Here is a 24,558-nt window from a genome sequence, read left to right as displayed (position 1 = left end):
ATTCACTGAAAGCTGTGGGCAAATAAAAATATTTCCCACACCTTGTGCAAGTTCAGAAAGCATTGGGGAACAAATCTATAATGCAAACCTTGTAGAGGTGGAACAGCAACATAAGGCATTTCTGGTCTTAGTATCTCCTTTAAAATGCTGTTTTGTTTTTGTTCTGCCCTCAGATAGCAATCTGGGTGTAGCTGTACTGCCCAAGAAACCTGTCTGTATGCACAAAGATCATAAGTGTCATGTGCAGCACTGCCTGTTGTCTCTGCACACTCCTTGGTACAATCAAGGCAGCACAGGGAAGGGACAGGGAGAATTGGGGCTGGAGTGGAACTGGAATTCAATTACACGTCAGCTGTATACCCATCCTCATCATAAAACCTGGCCTGACAATTTTAGCTTTAATCATCCCTGTCTGAACTCTCTTTGATGTTAAAGATGGGTTACTCTCATCCCCCTTTCTTGTCATATTGTGGCCAAGCATCACTAAATCAGGTAGCAAGATGCAGACCTCTCAGGAAACCCAGGCATGGAGCGAACAGTTTTCTTCAGCCCTTGAAAGTACACGGGATTGATCTGTTTGCTGTACAATCCCCAAGCCCCAGGCTAGGGATAAAATTTCTTAGAAGAGAGGCAAACTAAATCAATTCTCTTCTGTTGCTGGGGTAAAGTTGGTCAATAGCTGATATTTTAAAGCACCTCCATCAACAATTTATGAGATTTATTCAGTTTATGCGAAAGAGCACTCCATAATCATCACTACACAGTGATGGCCCAACAGGGTGTTGCTAACTGGATATCATTTAATAAAAGTTTTTCAAGTGCTCAGCATGCTTTCATCAGAGGGTGATTTTTGTTTTTATCCTTGTTTTGTATGAACATTAGGAGGTAATCAAGAAGTTACAAAAGTTGATGATTTATGAAGCTTTTGAAGTGGTGGGTGAAATTGTAGGCTAGATATAATGCTCATATTGATCACACTGTTGGTAAAAGCATGATAAGACTGTTGACTAAAAGTACTATTAAAATAAATTTTATGGCATGCTGTTAAATAGAGATTTAGTATTATTTTCATAACTTGATTTTGGTTAATAGTGGTCTTGGTTAACACTGGGCTGTATAGTGTTGATAGGGGCATAAACCTAACAAAAATTACCAAAACTGGTGGATAGTCCCGGCGTGTTTTCGGAGTTGGGAATGTCGTTACATAGTTTCCAAATCTATCTTAAACCAGCTCTTCAGTTTCTTAGGTTACCAGCAGTATTCTTGTCTCTTACACTAACCTTTGGAAAATTTTGTTCTATGGTCATGGGTCCATCCCAGTCTGCTCCTTTGATATCTCAGTCTCCTCTTGCTTTGTTGATAATTTTTATACAATTCTACTTTTTCTTCCTTTTCCTTTTCTCATATCCTGAGACTACTTCAATTATTGCCTTTCTTGTTCCAGTTTTGAAAGCACAAGGGAAAAAAAAGTCATGATTTGTCTTTTTGCAAATATGGTCCCATACCCATTAGTTTCTACCACACATTATCCACCATTTACAAAGAATTCTGAGAACTTCATTTTAAAGTTTCATAAGTATCTCTAATTCAGTCCTACTTCTTAGCTCTTTTCTCTCCCACTGCTATGTTTTTTTCATTTTCAGTTACTGTCATTGTGAACAGAGTCTCAGAGTTTATATTTCTCTTTCTGATACGTCACCACCAAAAACTGGAAGAAAATTTTGCCCAAATTTTGGGTTCTCATTTTGATATATTTTATCTTTATATCTCCTTCCCCTACTTTGTTTATGTTCTGTTTCACTGCATCCAGTTGAAGAGCTGGTATCTTCATAACAATGCCTTTTCAATCTGCTAGTTGATAGTTAGGTGAATAGAAGTCTACAACCCTTAAGTTTGGAAGAGAATCTGGTTCTAGCCTTCAATACTGTGCAGTTTCCCTCCCTTTCTATTTTGTGTGCAGATATTTGTTTCTTTGGTTTTCTCATGTTGTTGCCAATTGTCATTTTTGAGATAAAAATACTGATTCATATACTTTTGGAATGAGATTTGGTCTCTTTGGCTCATTTAGTTTGTCATATATCTGATGTGTAATCTAGCCATGACATAAGAATGTCCAATGCTATTGTGAGAAAACTGAAAAATCCATTTTATACTAATATAGAACCATGTTTTCAAAGAAAACAAAGGTACGTCTTGAAAAACACTCATCAAGGACCTCATCCGAGAACACAGCTGTCCTGGCCTGCATTTGTGGGTGATCATCTGAGGCTGCACAGTACAGATCTCTGCAGGAAGTGCTGTGTTACTCACTCCACTTCAATCTAATCCACACAAGCTACTTATGTTCATAGATGTTGCCACCTTTCCTCTTTCACATATAATTAAATGGAGTAAAAATCATCAATATAAGAATATCAGTATCATAAAATCAATCTGAAAAGGACTCATTTATTTATTTAAAGGTAGACTGGATATTTTTTTATTCTTCTACAACCTTCTTTTTGGCAAAGAATAGAGCTTAATTTTAGTTTGGTTTCTCTTGAGAAGCATTTCAGCAGCAGAGATTCACTGATGTTAGTTATTGTCTTCCTGTTCATTACAGTAGCTAAACAAATGTTTTAAGAATAAAATCACTGCAGTGACATGGTGAAGTTGCTGGAAGTTTTTTTCAAATTAATTTAGAAAACATTGCCAACAGTATAGGTTTTTTCATTCTTCATACAGCCAAAGATAAACATGAGAAGGAACTTCTTTACTTTGAGGGTGGCAGAGCACTGGAACAGGCTGCCCGGAGAGCTGGTGGAGTCTCCATCTCTGGAGACATTCAAAACCCGCCTGGACGCGTTCCTGTCTAGCCTGCTCTAGGTGACCCTGCTCTGGCAGCGGGGTTGGACTAGATGATCTCCAGAGGTCCCTTCCAACCCTACCATTCTGTGATTCTGTGATTCTGTGATACCTATGACCAAACCCTAACAAACCAAGAAATGCTGTCAAATCTGGATATAGTTTTCATTTCTTTTGAAAATACGGTGAGTTACCTCTGGAGGTATTTCTGAAGCTGGGAAATTCTAGGACATATTGGAAGGACTTTCCAAACCAACAGGTGTTAGTAAGTCTCTATTCAAAGGTTTGGTTCCAAAACCCACAGAAAACCAGATTGGAAGGACTCTATGAGCCTGTTATATATAGAGAAATAATATTGGATATTAAAACTAGACTAAATTTGTGACGAAAGAGTAAGAATAACATTTATGTCTGTTGCTGTTGCACTTTAAATATATTATATGGTCTTTCCTGAAGCATGTAAAGTAGCACAGAAGATAAAAAAGTAAATTATAGCAACAATATGGGATGAGATTTCCCACAAAATAAAAATTAATAAACATTATTTCTATGATAAAAAATAAGTTACTTGCGCAATAATTGTTGCTGTTTTAAAATGCTTAGTTTACCTATCTTTGCTGAAATTTGAGATAGTAATAAAGTTGGATTTGTTTCTATTTAATGTCAACTAATTCCTCTTTTGATAATGAAGAAATAATAGTGAAGAGGAACATAACTTATAAAGACAGTAGATGTTCTGGGGTTTGTTAGGCACATGCATGTAATGTCAGTTTGAGAGCAAAAGAGTTGTGAATTGAAAAAAAAAAGTTTCTATCCTTAGATATTCGTTGAGACATACAGTGAAAACTTAGCAACACAGAGAAAAAATTGTTGTAGACATTAGAAAATGTAGGCATTAGAAAAAAATTGTGGAAAAGAACAAAAAGAATTGGGGAAAGGTTGTCTTAAGAATGACCTTACATAATATTCACATATGTGAACTTTAAATGGCTGCTATATTTATGGACATTAGACAAGTATGCAACTCTTATCTAACTCTTATCATAACTTAGCAATATGGGAGTTCTCATGTTTTCATTCATGATGACATAAATGATAACAACACTGATAAGCCTAAATATTGAAAAGAAAATGAGGAGAGAGGATTATATCAATGTTAGATAATTTTTTTTTCTTATAACAATTAACTGAACCATCCTGTATAAATCAACTAAGCCTTGTCTGCTGAATCATTGGTTTGGCTTGAATTTTTACAAGCAGAATACCCTGTCAGAGATTTGCACAATGTTCTCCTCCTAAGGTTCCTTATTTTCACCTGAACAGATGTGAGAAAAATCTTTTGTGGTGTGTTAGAAAATTGGAAAAAAACTTTTCTATGTTTATGCACCGGACACTGTGGTTTTTTTTAGCATGGATTCCCACATGATACAAATCAGAATGGCTCTGTTGAAGTCAGTGGACCAAATCAATCAATACTGGCTAAGGGTTTTGTCCCCAGTCAGTGTTTTTATGGGAAGACAGAAAAGGGACACTTTTCACTGTCATGTACTGGAAAACATCATGTGTTATTCTTACTGGGTCAGGCTAAAACTGCCCTTTGTAAACAAAAAAAAAAATAAAAAAAAAAAATCACTGCCTCTTGGCTAAGCAAAAGGATTGTGCACTTTTGAGTACAAACAATAGAGCCTTTGAACTAAAGATGTGCAGGCATGAAACTGTTTATTTACAGGGAAAAATGACCCACTTCTCTAGGAACGTGACCCAATTTAATCTGCTAGAAAAAAATTGAAAAGCTATTTGACCTAAATTTTCTGAAGCAAAAGGTGTGTGGCAGAGAACTGTCCATAGAGTTCACGAAGCAGCATCATTTACAGGTCACTTGCTCCATGAATCAGACAGGATTTTGTTTCTTTTAATAGGCTGTGATTAGGAACATTACCTGAAGAACTTCCACAGAGCTTTGCTCTGTCTTGTCACTCTTTTGCAGCTCTCTTAGGGAAGAAACTACACTGTAAACACTAGTATCACTTAAGTACACTCAGAGTCTCAGGACAGGCTAAGATAACATTTGGTGATAATAAAGTACCTTCCTCAGACAGATGTGCAGAGATAGGAAGACCTGATCATTGAATTGTCAGATCTGAGATAATTTGGTTAAAGAATTAATCTCAGTACAATTGTCCTAAGAGCTCAGCCTACAATAACGCTGCTTCGAGAAATGGGCACAAAAATTATAATTTGATGAGTTCAGATGGTCATTATGATCGAAATCTCATATGCTTATTTGGTCTGAAGAAATTCATGCTCCCTTGTCCATGCAGGAGTCTTTCCTGGGAACAGACCTGCTTTGACTTTGACCTATTTCTTGTTCTCTACATATGCATCAATGTACTGAATCACCAGAGACAGTCAAAACTGAGTCACTGCAGCAGTATTTATTCATAATATTTCAATGGCAAGACTTTCCATGCACTCTCTTCAATGTGAATACCAAACCTGCAATTTTAGAGAATTGTATAAGTGGCATGTGGTATTCAAATCACATTGGTGTTTTTATTAAAAGCCCAGATATGTTCATTCCTCTTCTCAAGTAAATCAAAAGTTGGATAGAGAATAATTGATCTGCATTTCTTCTTTCTGTCTACAAAACTGCACATTCAAAATGACTCACAGCTGCTTCCTACTCTTTTGCTTGCAGAATTATGAAGGGACCACTAATTTGGAACAAACAATAATATGAGCACACTATCATCCTAGTTTTTGGTAAAACTGACTATGTGAGATAGCAGTAGCAAAAAAGGTAGTTTGAGAATGTGACCTTCAGAGTCACTGACATCAGTAAAATTAGTTGAGGTGTGAGATAGTCTTTATCATGGGGATTTCAGCAGTTACTACAAAGTAATTTCTTCTTGTAAGTTTATAGACAATGTGTGATAAATAGGAGAATGGATGTTTTAATTAATGTTTTTGTTCATTTATTGTTTTGTAGGTACTTTGTATTACCTCTGTTTGATACTTTGTACAGCCTGTGGACGGGCAGCAGAAAGCCACGTGAACTCGTGAAGCAACTCAAAGGTGCTGGAAAGTAAAACGAGACTGGAGAATACTCTCAAAAGGACACATTTGCCAGCGGTAGGTTGACATTAAAGCCTTTTATTAGGTCCCAGTAACTCTGCCTCTGTTGGTGATTTACCTTACTACAGGTAATTCTTGTAGTGTCATAAAATTTCAGCCTTAACAGCTTGATTCAGTGGGTGTTACTGCTGTCATGATACACAAAATCGTAACATCTTTTGCGGAACTCCTGTAATAAAATATAGCACAATGTTGGAGAACAACAGATTTTCTGCACAGATCTCAGTTTTCTCTACTTTCTTTAACAGAGGATGCACCGTGTGGTTCATTCAGCCACGGAACATGACTTCATGTAAATGTATAAATGCAGTTACGTGGCACGTACAGAGCCCGAACTGGCTTTTCCAGTTACACCTTCTCAGCTCTACCTATATTGCAGGAACTCTAATAAAAGTCAAATCAGTCTGCTGGGCAATCTGGGAATAAGTATTCATATCTTCAAAAACTAGTAGAAGAAGATAGCAGTTATCTCAAGCACAAAAATAGAACAAACAGCGAAATTCTCCCAGTCCAGGTGTGCATATGTCATAAATAAAAATGACTCATTAATATCATCATATCAAATCCGCTCCTTCCATTTGCAAAGATTTTCAGATACAAAATACCTTTCAGTATCTGTCCAATCTGTCCAACTGAAATGCTTACTCATTCTGATGAGACAATTGTCTATCAGTATCAATTTTGACAGCGATTCTCAACAGACAAATGGTTTATCACAGAATTTTTCAGTATCTGTAGTGAATCCGAGTTGGTAATTTTCAGATGCAGGGTTTAACTCCCCTAAACTAACCAGAACTCTCCAATTAGTGTTTGGAATTATTTGCTTGTTTTCTTCACAATACTCATCTTCAAGTTTTCCACTTTCATATTTGCCCTTGTACTAAGTGCGGTGCTAAGCACTACTTGTATGTCACAATGACAGATTTACAGCCTTGATTACCCGTAGCTTTCCTAGTCATCAACAGTGTGCATTTGAATATGAACCTTTCACAACAGACTCATCTTATTTACAGACAGCATGTGGCTTACCATGGCCTTTTTAATCTAATGCAGGAATTTAACATTAGAAATCGAAGCTAATTAAGTAAAGATAAGAGCACTGCTGGTTGTTATACAATTGGAAATAAAAAACTGAAATTGGTGACCAAAATTAGTGGAGTATTGGATTGTTTGGACTAAGAAAGTTGTTAATTTTTAAAGGAACACTTTAAAATTATTAATTTAGACAATGTAACTGCTAAAAACATGTGTTCAGAATTTTCTCTGACAAACACTGTAGGAAAAAAGAGGCTTGTGCTTTTAGAGAAGTTTCATGTCAAAGAAGGATTGTCAGAAGTACTTGGATGAAAAAAGCCCCCATCTTCAAGGTCACCTGCAGGTCCATCATACTTTCCTCTTGTCCCTCCCTGCCAGGAGTTCTGCTCTGAGTGGTGCTGCCACTGTGGTACAATTACTAGAAATTATGAACAAGGAAAACTTCTTATGAGCATTTTTAACATTGGGTATAATGATACAGTTATTAATTTCATTTAATATTATTTTAAATCAGAGTGGTTTCTTTATAGTTAATAGATTTTTTACCTACTCACATACTTCCAGTATCTACGTTTCAAAAATCAGAATTCTGGCAGTTATTTTAGGTATGGTTATTTAAAAATTATTATTTAAAAGTTATCTGTTTTTTTTCTTCAAAGAGTACCTATGGTCTATTATCTATTAGTCCATAAAATGTACTTTTCATTATTTAAAAATATTTATTTGTTCATTAGCAGCTGAATTCTCCTCCAAATCCTGCTCTGCAGAATTTATTTAAATGTAACTTCTGCAAGTGAAGCATAAAAGGTTGTTTTTGTTTAAGAGAAGAAATTGATTTATGCACATACTAAGTGCTTCTGGAATAGTTTGCAGATTCAATCTTGCAGTGCTGCACAATTTGTTACAGAGCTGTGATTCAGCCTTTGGCTTGGGAGTAAGGAATGAAATAAAAAATATGAAAAAAGGAGACCCTTCTCCACCCATATATACAAAAGGTATAAAATAAATTAAAATTTATCATGTTTTCCAGATCACCTTCTAGAATCTAATAATCTCTTTAATAGACAAAACAGCATGACTGCTTAATAGCATTTATTTTCTATTGTTGGTTTAGTGCCTTATTTTTGACCAAATCCTGATTCCAGGGGAGCCCAAATTCCACCACTTAGCATGGAAGGGTAGTACCTTCCCAGCTGGCCATTTGGGAAAAGAAGGGCTGTAGAAGTTGCAGTAGTCTGATGGCCTGCATCATGATCAATTTGTTTCAGGCACTTTGCCCTTCCTCCTGCTGAATGAAGCCATTGCCTGCATTCCTCTACTTGAAATAATCACCTGTCTTACGGTGCTTAATTCAGTTATGCAGATTTTGTTCTGCCTGTTGCTGAAGTTACAGCCTCCCTGAGCATTTAATCATCAACATCCATTCCTCACAACTCTTTTCCAAGCAGAGATTTACCGCCTGTAAGTTGGAGTGTGTATTCAGAGCACATGGCAGTCAAGAGGCTTGTCCATCACACATCCTGCCTGATTCTTCATGATCAGTTGTGATGCAGCTGTTTGCCCCAAATTCAGCTTGTTCCAGTTCATTTTCCTGAAGTACTCCTTCCAGCACCTGGCTATCTTTATTCCAGATCCTTATCCCAAGCTTTTCCTCTCCAAAATTATTTTTTGCCAAATCCTGGTTCCAGGACAGAGACTAGAAAATCAACACTTCTGGCCATTGTTTACTGGGGAGGAAATGGGGTCCTTTCGCCAGTTTCCATCTGGGAGGAGACATGCTATTGGCCTAAGAAATTTCCTTCATCATTTGATGACCCTACCAGCAGGTTATGTGCTCTGCAGATTTCCATCTCAGAGAGAAAACCCATTTTATTTTAACTGTCTTCCTCCTTTCCAGTCAGCCTCACTGTCATCCTGCAGTTCTTTTTGCTTTTGGCAGCTCTCCCAGAATGCTGGGCTAAAAGCAGAAAGAAACCACACTGATTCTGTGGTTTCCAGAAGAGACCGAGGCTCCTTATTACATATTTCATGCAGCTGTGCTTTCTTGGCCATCTCTCTCACTTCCCCACTTAAATCCCAGTCTTTTTTCTCCATTAGCACATATGGATTTCTAAGATGATCAGGTCAATGACTCATTGTACACACTTGTTAGAGGAGATCATTTCAGAGGCGCTTTGCAGTGAAGTGGTCTAGTTCAGTTTGGGTGTACTGGAATGCAGAATTACTTCTCTTGACATTGGAAAGAATAGGTGACCCTATTTTATGTCTGCTTGAATATTGGTAGGCAGCTTTTCATGCTAAAACACACTAATTTCTTAATAACCAAACTGTATACATCACTATTAAATCAACTTTAAATATGTTCACTTTTAGTAAACCTGTACTTTCTTCTGGGGTCTGTCAAGGAGATTATGGAAATATGGATTTCATCTGTGTGACTCTGTGTGTGTGTCCCCATATATACGTATGTATTTACACTTATGTATATACAGAGAAAATACTGATACTTTCATATATCATTTTTTTCAAAATATAAAAGTAATTTTGATGACTCACAACCAATCTTTGGAATACAAATTCCCAAAAGACCTTAAATCACTATTAGAATATGTATCAGGTTGAGAAATGATATACACACACACAGACAAAATACATTTTTTTTAGACGGGTAATCCAAGTTTTAATTGTATTGTACAGTCCAAGGGGAAAAAAAGAGAGGCTGTCAAATCTGTCCATTTAAATCGTAGTAATTTCACACTTAATAGCTTTTGGGAGAAAATGGGACATTTTACTACCATTAACATCTGAAAATAAATGTTTAACTTCAGAAGTCTTTTTGGAAAAAAATAAATGTAATTGGATGATATAAGCACACATTTGGCATAGGAGAAGTGTATATATTATTGAAGGTTAATGAAATGTAGTTTTAGGTTTATAAATATATTTTCCTGTGATATTCCCTTTCTTTTGTCATAATCACCCTGTTTGCACAAAGGAAAGGCATGGCTGGAACTCCTTGCCCTGCATTTGGAGGTGTATAGAGAGCAACAGGAAAGTGCTAAAGGAGCCTGTAGCCCTGCGCATTGTCAGGGCTGGCTCCTGGTACAGCTATGCAGATTCTGTTGCAGTAAAACGTTTTCTTTCTGGCAGTTATAAACGTGCTTTAGAAATTAGAAGTCAGATCTCAACAGACTTTATGAATTTAGGAATTGTTAGGAATTGTGACCTAGCATCACAAGCTTTTATACAAAGAATGCAAACGCCTCTCTCGGTCCAGATGGCTGCTCTCATCTCTCACCCTTACCTTCCTGTCTCTTTTGTGTGCAGGTGTCAGACCAATTACATTTCCTGACACCTGATAGCTGTGTTTAGTTGTGGTTTCTAGATCACAGATTTTTCAGTGAATTCAGCGAAAATGGTAGGGAAGCGGAAACAGCAATTTCAATTTTAACCAAAGTTTGCATTCCAGATACAAGAACGCTTCTGCTCTGAATAGTACTGCGCTATGAGAAACAGGAAAACAAAGAATGATAAAGACAGAGTTTCTAACAGAAAATGTATGGCGCAGGTTCCTTCTGCAACATAGAGAATGGACTCTCCCTCACACGGCAGCAGTGGTTTGAGCAGATCAGGGTTCTTCAAGAAGACTCCATGCAGGAAAAAAATAGGAACTGCTGCACTGCAGCTCTGATGCTTGGGGTTGCACAATTCGAACAAGCTTTCTGGGTTCATAACTTTTTTTATACCCTGGGGTTAAGAAATGCTGAGAGAATTAACTAAGGGCTTTGCACAGCTAATTGCCCATCCTGAATTTGTCTTGAAAGAATAGTAGATTCTGTATTGAAGTTGTTGTGTGTAGTTCAGATGATCGCTTCTGTCCCTGTTTCACTGACTAGTCTGGCAGTTCATCTCATACCTTTTCCTAGCCTCTTTTACGGATATGGATCTCACTGTTTCACTGCCATCTTTGCATTTTTATAAGTGATAAAATTCACTTCAGCATCTTTTATACTTCATCTTGAGGGTGTGGTACGGCAGCACTCCAACATTGGATAAGAAAATAGAGTGAAAATTAAAAAAATACTTGTACACACAAATATTTAGAGCAAAGCTGTGCATTCTTAATTGGTACAAAGTTTCCTGACACTGATACACCAGGCAAGATACCCTTCTTCAGATTCAGGCTGCCATTTCTGTGCAGCTGTGCTCTAACATACATTTCTGGAAGGGTTATATGATCTGTGGATGAACTTTTCTTGGCTACCTCACTACTAAAGACGTTCCTCCATCCCAAAACTCCCAATTAAGGTTTGGTTCATAAATGCCCCACTAGTGTCAACTAAATGGTTACTGGATGCAGCTGCATGTGTTAATAACTTACGAATTACAGTACTGTAATGATACATTTTTAGTGTGTTAAAACATTATTACAGAAGAAAGAAAACAAGTAGCTTACTCTCTTTTATAGTATGATAGCCTACAAGACTTGGGAAGAAATTTTTCTTCCCTTGTGTAATTATCTAGTTACATTAGAAAGGTGAAAGGGGATTTGATTTCCACTGAAATCTCAGGTGCTAGACCCTACTGGAAATATGATGATGACTAGATGAAGTAGCAGTCTACACTAGGATGGAGGCAGAGATAGTTCATAGATTTTAAGACCCAAGAGGGACCATTATGATAATTTAGTCTGACCTCCTGTATAACATAAGCCTTATAATTTCACACAGTAATTCTTGTGCTGAGCTCCTAACACATTCCTGTGCATTAGTAGAACAGTTTTAATAAACCAAATCCTGAAGTCTTACTTTAGAACAGAACAGAAAGTGGAAGTCAATAAGAGGGAAGAATATCTCAGTCCTTTCTCTGTCCTACTGAAATCAATGATAGCTTCACCTGAGTACCTAATAAAGGACAGTCAGTAAAGGATTTCAGAGTACAGGCCCATATTAATGTCCTGAAATGTGAATAATGTAGAAGGTATATTCCGAGTTTAAATATTGTAATTTATTTTAAATTGATGAAGAGCATTATAGAATACTATAGCTTAGACTAACTGCAAAATGGTTCATTAAAATTTCTGAATTTTATTTCAGTATCACCTTTAGCTCTAGCCTTTAGTCAGAGCACACCTGATTTACTGTTGGTGTGCTCCTTCTGCTCGTAGCGTGTGTGTCTATTTTGACATTGTTTTTCTGTGCCAGAGGATGTCTTTTAATGCATGTAGTGTCACCAACCTGTAATGCTAAAAGCTGCTTCAGCCTATCTGCAGGGTAATGTCACTCTTCGTGAGCATGAAGTTGTCTGTGTTATTTCTTGACTTCTGTCACTCATTTATTTCTCAGCTCAGTTAACTGACTTGTGTTCATGCACCTGAGCCCAGACTTCCATACAAGTGCATTTTTCCTGTCTTTTCCCTGTGTTTCCACCTTCTCAGTTCTTTCTTCTTTATGCTGGGGCAGGGAGATGGGGGAAGAGGAGACTTGCAATCGCATTGCAATGCAGGCAGACGAACAGCTTTATACTCTGGTACTTTTTTTGCTGGTGAGCGCTGGGTACTCCTGTGACAGCCTAAGTAATGGGAAAGATAATTTAGACAGTTTCAGAGGAAGTGTTGTTTGTATTCCTCCTCTTCCACTTTCTGTGCATGTAACACAGTCGTATCTTCCCTTCAGTAGAGATAAGTTCCTCAAAGGCACTATCAAGTACGTTATTATGCTATTTTGCTTTTAAATCTTTTTAGAAGGTGTCAAGACTGAACACATGGAAGATTATTCTGACAGAAGGAAAATGGGTTGTAAATTTTCATAGAATTCTGTACTCGGCAGAATCAACTGGTGTGATTCTGACAGAGGCTTGTGATGAAGAAGCAGTATAAACCTCAGTCCTTGGATCTTCAAATTGAATCAGGGAAAATTTGGTCTGGATCTTAAGTTCACAGGATGTATTAAAAATAGCGTTAGAAAACCATTATATAAAGGGAAGGTTGATTACTTACTTCAGTAGTGTTCAAGCTTGTTTTTTTTCTAAAATATTTATGAGTTGAATCCCATGGCTTACATGGAATTACTGTCATGTGTTCCCAGTATTACAGATAAAGCAACAGGCTGATCATGATTATACCCATATCTGTATACTAAGTTAAGGTCTAGCCTGCTACTTTAAAATAGCATATTAAATAAAGGAAGTAAATTAGCAAGGAACAGTGTATACTTTCATTTTTAACAATGAACTCTGAAAGTTTGGGCTCCAAAATTTATGCAAAAAATATTTTGCATATACTGGTTAGTTTAGACAATAGCTGTATGGTACAGTATTGTTAGTTAGATGAGTAGCACCAAACCTGAAAACAGACTTCATATTTAAAGAGAGATTATATATAGAGAGAGTTATATATATATATATATTCAATATGGGGATGGTGGAAGCAGTGTGCTCCAAAATTGTTTCCTTTTGGTGACTATCCTTCTAAAGCTATGTCAGTCCAATCTTTAGTTATACTGCAGTTTAGTCTTCATTGCAATGGTAAAATGTGAGTAATGTGTAAAAAGACCAATTGTTAGTTTAAGGTGGATCAGACCAGCAATACTCAGCAACTTTGCACATAATCACTTCTGGTATTATTTCTATACACAGGGTATTTAGAAAAAACTGGGGATTTGTTTTTCTTTTAATCTATCTTAGTTCTTTGTGGTTTTTTTTGTTTTGTTTGGTTTGGTTTGGGTTTTTTTGTTTGCTTTCTTTTCTCCCTTTTCTTTTCTTTTCTTTTCTTTTCTTTTCTTTTCTTTTCTTTTCTTTTCTTTTCTTTTCTTTTCTTTTCTTTTCTTTTCTTTTCTTTTCTTTTCTTTTCTTTTCTTTTCTTTTCTTTTCTTTTCTTTTCTTTTCTTTTCTTTTCTTTTCTTTTCTTTTCTTTTCTTTTCTTTTCTTTTCTTTTCTTTTCTTTTCTTTTCTTTTCTTTTCTTTTCTTTTCTTTTCTTTTCTTTTCTTTTCCTTTTCTCTATATTGTTTTGCCTGGAATGCAAACCCCAAATGATTATTTTCCCTTTCACTTGACAGTCAGTTTCATTCCTATTTCTCAAGTGCTCGTGTTCTCTGTGTGTGTGTGTGCATGCATTCAGATGTTTGAAGTGAAAAGGAAATGCACATATTCCTTTTTCTGCACTTACTGCTTTTTATTTTATCTGTATGGAAAACATAACAGTGTATTCACAATGTGCCATTTCCTTCAAAATATGTACTTAGTTGCATTAAAGTATCTTTTTATTAATCTATTTAGATAAGAGGTCTCAGAAATATCTTGACTATATGACCTGAGTTGCTAATGCCAGAATAAAATGCAAGTGGAAAAAGTGAGTTTATATGGGTTTTATTTTGATTTATTTTCCGCTTCTCAGGTGGCCACTACAGAAACTACACAAACTAACCTGAGGAAAAAGGTAGGATTTAATCTACTGCATCGTTAGTTCCCAACATCTTCCTTTTGTTCTGCTGATGCGTAACTATCTGTCAAATGTGCCAGGGCAATCTGTATCTGAACTTTATCCAAACATGAGCAAAATTAAAGAGAGACTTGGCAGATTGACACATAGTCCTGACACCTATACTTCCCTAGCATGAAGATTTGTAGCTGTGCATGCGCTGCCCTGCTTATGCCCTGCGTGTGACCAGGCTGCAGGCAGGTTTGCAGGCAGGGTAGCAGACAAGTAGTGTGTTTGTAGATGATTAAAAAGTTTCAGGAACCCTGAATGTACGTTGTTTTAGAAAAGGGACTGCTCTTTGAAGCAGGGATTCTCAGCTTACAGGCAACTTGCCAGGATAATTCATGTGATCTATCATCTGCTTCCAGAAGTTTGTTTCCTGGGAAATTCTGAGCTCTGAGGTAGGCTGCGCAGCAGATAGCAGTGACACAAGCCTTCTCTTGATCACTGCCTTTCCTGGATCATCACTCCACCCTTTGCATTGTAATACAAGCACAGAGCAAATAAAATGCATATGAACTGTGCCATCTGTCATTTAACAGACTAAATTCTTTTATTAACAAGTCTAAATTTGCACAGACAGGCACAGAATTGGAGACCTGAGTGACATCATGAAAAAAGGACTTGGGAATAGGTTCCAGAAGGACAAGTATGTTCCACTGATGTCCATAACCATGTAATTACACCATTTCAGAATGGTTCTATCACTATTTTTTTACATTTTCATTATCATTAATTCACATAACCATAAGGATAAAAGAAATGCTAATGGTAATTACTCTTTCCACCTAACAATGAATGTACAGATATTTTTATATTATGGTACCTTAGCTTCATGACAATATAGCTATTATTTCTGAATCGCTATTTCTGACATAAGTAACTACAAAGGAAGGCAATCACAGGCTTAATTTTGTGGCTGGATTTCTTTATTTCCTTGCCAATCCAGTTTCTTATCTCTGCAAATGAACACTAATGTGCTATGTTTGTGCCTAAGAAAACACCACATTTTATTGAATTTTCGTCATAATTTTTTGTCCTTGCATTTGCTTTTTAGGAATATAAATTAATTTGTTCTGTAGCTAGCTGGGCCTGCAAACATATACAAACAACATGCAATATAATAAGTAAAGAAGTCAGAATTCTGCCTCAGCCTTTGTTGCTTCTTAAGAAGAGAATGAAATGAGATGATGAGATTTTTGTGAAACTGTAGCCTCCTTCTGGATTTAACTCAGGGCCACATAAAAACAGGATGTAAAAACTATTTAGAACTATAAATAATAAGCCTAATTCCCAGCAGTTCTTACATCCTAATTCCTCAGCAATTAGTGTGTATGTAACTTGAAATGTATTTGGTTAAAAGGAAAAAAACCACCATACCCCACACAGCCAAGCCCTCACCAAGCAGAAAAGAAGGAGCACCTAAAACTTAACCTCTAAAGAAAGAAGAAGAATTAAGATTTAGATATCTCTAGGCTGATGCTTTCAGAGAAACACAATTATAAGCCAAATAATTCCCCATTTTTGTCCTCACTTTTATAAACTCTGCAGGGTTAGCTACCAAAAGGAAATACCAGTCTGCTGAGACAATGAAACTGAGGACAGCCTGTGTGAATATTATAGACGCTTCAAGATATTTCCTACAATTCGCTACAATTATGCCCCTGCTGACACATTGTCCATCTTCTAGTGACTCTTCTCACTTTGAAATGAAACAGTCAAAACTTTGATGATCCAAAGGAGCACTGGGTTTCTTGAATGATGAGAAAGGTTTTTGGTTGGTTTATTTTTTTTCAGATGTCCCTCTCTAGCATGGGAAAAAGCCACCCTTCTCTGTGCCTGCATTGTCCACATATCAGGGGTTTACTCTGAAAACTCAGGGTAGTGGATGGCTGAGGAACTTCAACTGCATGATTGGAGTTTTATGAAAGTCCAGTCTGGGCCAGAACACCAAAAGATAAACGTAATGACATTATAAAGCATGACAGTGCTGGAAAGCAAAGAAGCAGGATTTAGTCTGTAAAATATAAGTACATTCTGTTGGAAATGTAACAAAAAGTGTATGGATTCATTGAAACTCGTTAGGGCAAGAAAAAGGGCAAATGGGGTGGGGAGTTCAGACTTCAAAGATCAAAAAAACCCATAAGTTATCAAAAAGTGTAGATTAATTTTAGGTGGTGGGGTTTTTTTTTAATCCTTTATGTCAATTTATTAATACATTTTTTAAAAAGTGGGAAAAGAAGGAACACAAGAGATGCACAAGGTTTTAAAATTATTTTTTTTTTCAGCATTTACTCAAAAGCAGTTACCTTTTAGTTTAATTACACTTTAAAATCTAAAACTTTGCTAGTACTATAACATCCGTACTCAGGCTATGTGATTCACCTTCTGTTGGGAAAAGGTGAATTTTAAATCATGTAGTGTATTGTAAAATATCCTCATTTGTTTAATGTGTTTTATCTCTTCTGATCGTATCATCCCTCATTCAATTATCTCAGTGGTGACTCCTGGGTTTTCTTCAGATTTACGGCAGTAGGGTTTCTCTTTCTGGCATATCTGATATGCAGAGGGGTTACCTCCTGTCATTTCATTCAGAGACGGATGGAAATGCTAATTTTCTAGGGAGGAAATCTTTGTCTGCAGTTTTATTAGTAATATGACTCCAAATTATCTTACAGGTGTTTTTCAGTGGTGAGGTTAGACTCCATCTCAATCTGATAAGGCATTCCTAATAAGGGGAAATTAGGCCAGTACTCACAGAAAGAATAAAGTGCCATATGTCCTGACTTTTCATAGTGATCATTAAATCCCAGGAGGATATGTACACAGTGCATTCAATTCTGAGAAAACAAAGAAAGTCTTCATGAAGCAGTTACAGTTTTCTAGCAAACAGCAATTAGGATCAAGATATTAGGTACCCTGGTTAATATAAGAAAAGAAAGATCATGTCTGTAAGCAGAGAAGTCTGCAAACTGATCCCTTTTTCCAATCTTGATTGTTTATTTTTATGCATGAGCATAACAAAATATGATCTGAGTCGATATATTCTCAAATATAATTTGGAAAAAAAAGGAAATTATACTTCCATGCCATTGAATCATATCCCTCTGTTTATAAACATTTTATAAATATTTTCTTTTTTCTTTTTCCTTCCCTTCCCTTCCCTTCCCTTCCCTTCCCTTCCCTTCCCTTCCCTTCCCTTCCCTTCCCTTCCCTTCCCTTCCCTTCCCTTCCCTTCCCTTCCCTTCCCTTCCCTTCCCTTCCCTTCCCTTCCCTTCCCTTCCCTTCCCTTCCCTTCCCTTCCCTTCCCTTCCCTTCCCTTCCCTTCCCTTCCCTTCCCTTCCCTTTTTCTTTTTTCTTTCTTTTCTCTTCTCTTCTTTTCCCTTTTTTCTTTCTTTTCTCTTCTCTTCTTTTCCCTTTTTTCTTTCTTTTCTTTTCTCTTCTTTTCTCTTCTTTTCTTCTGTTCTTTTCTCTTCTTTCTTTTCTTTCTTTATTATTTTTATTTGTGGATTAAAGCCTTCCAAGCCTTAGAGACCTTATTTATAAGCAATATGACATAAGCAGCCCAGAGACTGTAAGCCATCCATTATTACTTATAATCTAAATCTGAAGAATGAAATATTCTTATTATATCATATAATTCCATATTTATGAATTTATAAACCACAAGGCTGTAGTCAAATTTTCTACCAGGCTTTAACGACACATAGATTTGCAATCAGATGCTGCCGCCCCTTAGTGGCCTGTCTATGAATCAGAGAATCACCATTCTCAAATGGCTTTCCCTTACCACAGCCAGCATTCAGCCAGAGTGTTTTATACAACATTTGTATACACGTTACAGTTTAATTTTAAAAGAACAGTTAGAACTCTGTTCTTTGAAATACAATTTGGTTTTTCTCTTTATATTGACTACTACAAAATGTCTATACATTTCAATCTTGTAACAATCTATAAAGCAGTAGACAGAACATAGAAAGATATATTTTAGGGAAATTCTATTCCATTGAGTTCTCCAAAGCAGCACAAAATGGGGCATCATGGAAATTTTTTTCATACAAGTAAATGTAAAATCCTTACACATACTAGGAATACTTGTTCTTTTCAGATTGCAGAGAAACACAGACTGCAAAATGTACTATAAATATAACTTAAGAAAAAGGTAAATGCAAGCTGCAAAGGTCAATTACTTTAGTTTTCGGCAAGGGTAAAATTTACTAACACAGGCATTAAAAAAAAAATGTGCTACGGCAAATATATAGTAAACTGTGTATAATTTGTTTTGGAAGGCTAAGGGCTAATACAGAAGCTTAAACTCAGAGCAAATTGCTCAGAAGCATAAGAAAACACGGTGGTTTTCTGAAAGAAAAAGCCTTCCTTTCTTTTTGGAAGACCCCATTTTCCTTCTTGGAAAATAAAACATACATTTAAAAGAAATATGGTGGTGCTATTTATCTTTAATTTATTTTATTATGAAAACATTCAGAGAGAGATTTATTAACAAAAAGAATTGCATTTTCTCCCCTCTAATTAGCTCTAGGGACAAACAAAAAATTCAGTTTATAGCTTCTGGGAAATTGCAGCATATATGAGAGTCATTATGGTCCAGCGGTGCCATTATTATTTTTATTTAGATCATTACTTCCTTCTAGTTAAGGTCCAAATTTTGAAAACTTTCTGGTTAGAATCAGGTGTGACACAGCTTTTATGTTCTGACCACCTTTGAAAAATCAAGCAATTTACTAAGGTCTTTAGCATTGAAGTGCCTGATTTTAAATTTGAAGAAATGGGGTTTGTATTTACTCTGGTTGTGAGACCCTGGAAGAGAGTTTGGATATAGATAGTGTCAGTCAAAAACAATTATGAAATAAATTAACTGAGAACTTTGGTTTTGACTATGGAGTTCTGTCTTTGGTTCATTCCCAGCACTGTCTTTTGCAGACTTCAGCAATTGCATTAGGGAGAGGCTTAAAGAGAAATTGATATTTCATGTGCTCAATTTGATGTGCTTGTAGAACAAAAAAAAAAATGTTTCTGGTACTGGAGGAAACCTGCAGGCTCTTGAGGAAAACTATAGGTAAACCCCACAGTTCTTTTAAAATTCACAAGCTTCCAGCCTGTAGAGAATTATGCAATTATTATCTCTTTCTAAATAAAGACTTTTTTTCATAGCATCCAAAGCCAGCAGTGCTGTAAAGCACGGTTTATTCATGTACTGGAGAACTGAAGCCTGATGATTACAGTATGTAACTTAGCCGAAGAGCTAAAAAGATGTAGCAGGAGATTTACTGCTTTAAACAGCCATCATCCTGTATGGGTGAAAATTTTATCAATGCTGACAGGTTTACTAAATTCCAAAAGTTGCTTAAGAGAACAGCAGTAGCACCAAGGCCATCACACTGAACTCAGCGTGTTGCTCTCTGTTCACCCCCTGTGGCACATTATTGGATGAACTTTCTCTGACTGTGAGCAATTTTTGCACTTTGGAACATAGTGATGTGAGCCCCGGCTTCTGTCATTGATTTGAACTTAATCTGCATGTTGCATCTTTATTGTATTGCCATGATTCATTTAAAAGGAAATGCTTTTGAGCATGGCTGGCTGGCTTTCACGATAGGGTGGGCAGCCAGATAACGAAAACACTTCAGTGCTGTGTTTTTTTGGCTTATGTCTGGAAGGGAAAATGGCTAAAAACATTAGTCTCTCTGCTATTCAGAGTTTTCACTGCTTTAGCTGGGGGGGCTGGATTCATGATCCATTTACTGTTTCCTGTCCAGCATCTAGTTGGTGCATTATGTTCCATGTCTCTTTCCATTAGTTGAGCCCTATATGATGTCAATTGAGAAAAGCAGTAGCTGTACATTATAAAACCCTTGTAATGGTATGACAATGGCAGTGTTATAGTGGCCTTTTACTTCATTCCAATGTACATTTTACCATTATGTTTCATGCCTTCATCTCAGCTGCAGTGATAGAAAAAGGTTCAGCTATAGCCCAGCTGGAGTTTTAAAATTTTCCCTGAAAGATTACATAAGGGAGCACTTGGTAGATGGGAAACACTGATATTCCTTTCAGTTTACCAAATGTAGGACAGTAATAGTAACAGGCCTGACAACATCATAGATAGTTACTTCCCTTTGGAAAAAAAAAAAAACAATTTAGTAAATAGAAATTATATATATTATCAGAATATGTTTTTCTTTAACCCTTACGTCACAGAGAAAGCATTTCTGATGAAGGTAAATGAAATCAAAGTCTTATGAGAGACATGGTTACACTTACATTTGGAAAGGAGTTAGTGTAATGTGATTTGGAAGACTGGAGTAGTAGGCAGGCAGTCTCTCTTTTCACAAGAATTGGGTGCTCATTCAGAGTTGGACTGCACTTAGATTGAATATTTACCAAAAGCAGAATCACAGCAGCTGTGCAATTTATGACATCCTATTGCATGCCCATATTTGTGTTAAAGATATAGGATGTGGATTTGTTATACTAAGAAAGCAATTATTGCTTGACTTAACAGCTACTTTCAATAACCGCGGCAGAAGGTTTAAAAAAAAAATCAAAAAAAGCAGAGAGAATAATTGGGAACAAATCTTCAAGCCTATTAGTACCCTATGCCCAAAGTGCGCCCCATTTCTGTGCAGAGTTCCCCATTTGACTATATTGTATAGGTAAAACACAACTATACATAGGGCTGCCAGGCAGCTATGGCTCTGCCTGCGGAGACAAAAGTATCATGAGACACTACGACTACAAGTGCTTTTTCTACTAACCAAATCTGAAGCACTCTACGAGGTTTATTAGGGACAGCGTACAGCAATGCCTGGTTAGGGTTAAAAAAATCCTCCATTCTGAAAGGCCAATTTCAATTCACTGTAGTTTTTGTCAGTCCTTTGTCTTGCAAGCTGACATTTTGTAGGTTCATGTGCAGAAGGTAACACTTTTGCTCCAAAAAAGGCAGCCGGTGTGTGTGTGTGTGTAAATATTTCTCTCTATATGAAAAGAAACCAAACATTTGTTAGAGAAATGCACAGTGGTAGAAAGTGCAGGACTGGGAGAAGGAGAGAGTCTGGAAGCAGGTATCTGAAGACGAGGAAGGTAAAAGGTGGTTGGCTTACTGGACTGCTTTATCTTTGCTGTATGTGCACACATACTACCTTGAGCATATATGTATTTTTATAAAACATTGTGATAAGGAAATTTTTCACACACATCACAACAAAGCTTGCTTAATTTATTGTATCATCAATGACAGAATAATAATGTATTCCTAAGGAGTTCACAAAAAAAACCCGAAACGCCTAACCTTTTTCAGTGCTTTTTATTTGAAAAAGAAATGGGATTTCTATTGTCTCCAAAGAGAACAGACCCACAGAATTGTTCAGTTTTTTTCCTTCCCTGAAGGTTGCTTTATTGATAACTCATTACAGATTTACATGGTTATAGGAAAACACAACCTTTTCTCCAGCCTTCGCAGTTCATGGGATGGCATTTTTTAGTTTCTCTGCATGTTGATCTATCATATCCATCCCAAGTTCATGATTCTTTACACAAACAAGACTCTTTTTTTTATGTCTGGACCGGAGCTCATGAGAACCACAAAAGCAGCTGAAATTATTCTGTATCATTGTGTAGATTATTAACCTCTGAGGCTGTCAAAAGAAATCAGAGAACTACGCTTGTGCCAGACTCTCAAACTATTATTTTAGGCTACTACTTGTAATCCAGAAGCAGAACTATTACAGAAGGCAAACTCTTAATATCAGAAAAGATCCCTGAGATCCTCTGTGAAGATTTAAAGTACAGACAAGAAAGGAACAACACCGAAACCCTGAAGATCCTGAAAACTCTGAAATTGCTATTATTATAGGACCCTAAAGAATGTTTAAATCCCAAAGAGAATAAATGTTTATTTTACAGAACATATTCCCACCATATTATTAGTTAAAGGAGGTTATGCATTTTTCTCTTCCAGCTTTTCCCTATGTCTTTAGTAAGAAAGCATTCTTAGCTGTACAGTATTTTGTAAAAGTAGTGGACAAATGAAGATTTAAGAACAGTTAGCTGCCTTGTTGCCATGGTTACCAAGAGTAATCGACACTGATTGCTGAATACAGTAAAATAGAAACAGAATGTACCATTTTAAAGAGGGTATGTCTAGAATATTTAAAAGTAAATTAACACTCAAGAAAAGAAAACAACAGAAATTATTTTAGACTGAGTTCCCTACTCAATATAGTTCTGTGCACAAAGCATATTTTATAGATTGCAGGGTGATAAAAAAATACCTCCATCACTTGGAAGTGGTTTTAAATAATATATCTCTTCAGTTCTGTAGCTGGAAGAGTGTGTGTATGTGCGAGTGTGTGTTTGTGAACGTGTGGACATGAATATCTGTTGTAGGGCAGTAGACAAATAATGTCCTTTATTCCAGATACTGATAATAACATACAATTTCATCTACATGGTGTGTGGTAAAGTGTTCAGGTATTATTCTAGATTATAGACGATTCATGAAGTCAGGCTGTCTGTTTTCCAGAGTTCTGCTCCATGCCATCATTTCAGTTGAAACTCCTAAATAAGGTGTCTTACTTAAACGTAATAGAAACAAACAAATGGGGAGTTGTATATCTCCATACACAATGAATTTGAATATCAAAAGCAGTACACTTTTGGTTTTGAGCAACTAGAACACAGAATATCTCCGAATTTTTGTAAAAACAGCAGTGTTTTTTCCCTTTTATCATTGTTTTTCTTTAACAGTTAGAAGGCTTGGGCAGAAACTAAGTCTTCTTTATATGTTTTATCCTTGAATGTGTGTTTAGCCCATAGGATTTGTGCATAACGATTGCTGGTTATTTGTCACTCTTGAAAATCAGGACTTTCTACAACCAGACTGTTGTGATCATACAACCTTCCCAAGCTTTGGGACTGAAAGTCTTTGCTTTGTCTCTTTTGGCTTTCTATAGAACTCACAGTAGTTCTTATAATACAGATGGGCCCTACTCACATATTTGTTTCTGCAACAGTATTAAGTAGGAGACATGACTGTGCTGTATATTGACCCTTTTTAGATTGGGATCTAAATAACTGCTTTGAAAGTTAGGGGAAGGGATGGCTGGACTAGTTTTGCCTGTAAGGCAGCCTAGTGAAGCAATGGTTTCAAGGTGTGGAAACCTGTCACCTGTCACCTGACTCTCATGAGTCACTTAGCTAAGTAAATGCCAGTTGCCAAGGTGCTTTCTACAGCACCTTATTCTACGCAAGCGGTACATGAGTAATAAAAAGAAGGAAATTAGAGAGAGTTCTCTGTGAAAACTGGAAGAAGGGGATTTTCTAGACTTGCTTCTTGCAAGGGGAGGAACAACTTCAGTTGCTGGGGTTAAAAAATTAAGATGACAATCATTTATCTTCGCCATCTATCCCAGCTTAACTTTGATGCTTTCTTTGTCAATGTACGACTCCTCCTGTCATCCAGGGCTGGTTGCAGAAAAAAATTGCTTTGCGTGGGTATGAAGCTTACTCCTGACTATAATAGTATTGGGGCGGCTACTGATATTTCACCACTCTAATGACTGGCAATGAGTTACCTTGAAGCAGTGAGGTAATCTGGCTTGAGGTGCTAGACACTAGTGCAGAGTGAAGGCTTAGGAGTCTTTGCTGCTCTGGAGTGAGAAGCTGTGTGAGAAAGCTTCCCCATTCAGCTGCTACTGCACCCCACCAATCCCCTCGGGGTATGTCTATGCTTGCAGTCGTAAGTGATTGTAATGTTTGCTGTGTGTGAAAACGCAGATTAGAGGTGGAAAACATACCCCAGAAGCAGGGTAAATAAGCTTAGCAAGGGCATTATGTGTACCTGATCAGGACTGTTAGTAATAACTCTGTTCTCTGTACCTGATCAGGGACGTTAGTAACAGGTCTTGTGCACAGACAAAGCTGAACTAAATTGCTGCTGTGACAGCTGCATAGACAGATACCTAGCTGTTTAGAGGGCTACAGGCTTCACAGTTCTATTCTAAAGTTGTGTGTATGTGGTGGTGTTTGTTTTTTTTTAAAATACATC

Source organism: Larus michahellis, chromosome Z (genome assembly GCF_964199755.1).
Source record: "Larus michahellis chromosome Z, bLarMic1.1, whole genome shotgun sequence".
NCBI classification, from domain to species: Eukaryota; Metazoa; Chordata; class Aves; order Charadriiformes; family Laridae; genus Larus; species Larus michahellis.
This window is presented reverse-complemented; position numbering follows the sequence as displayed.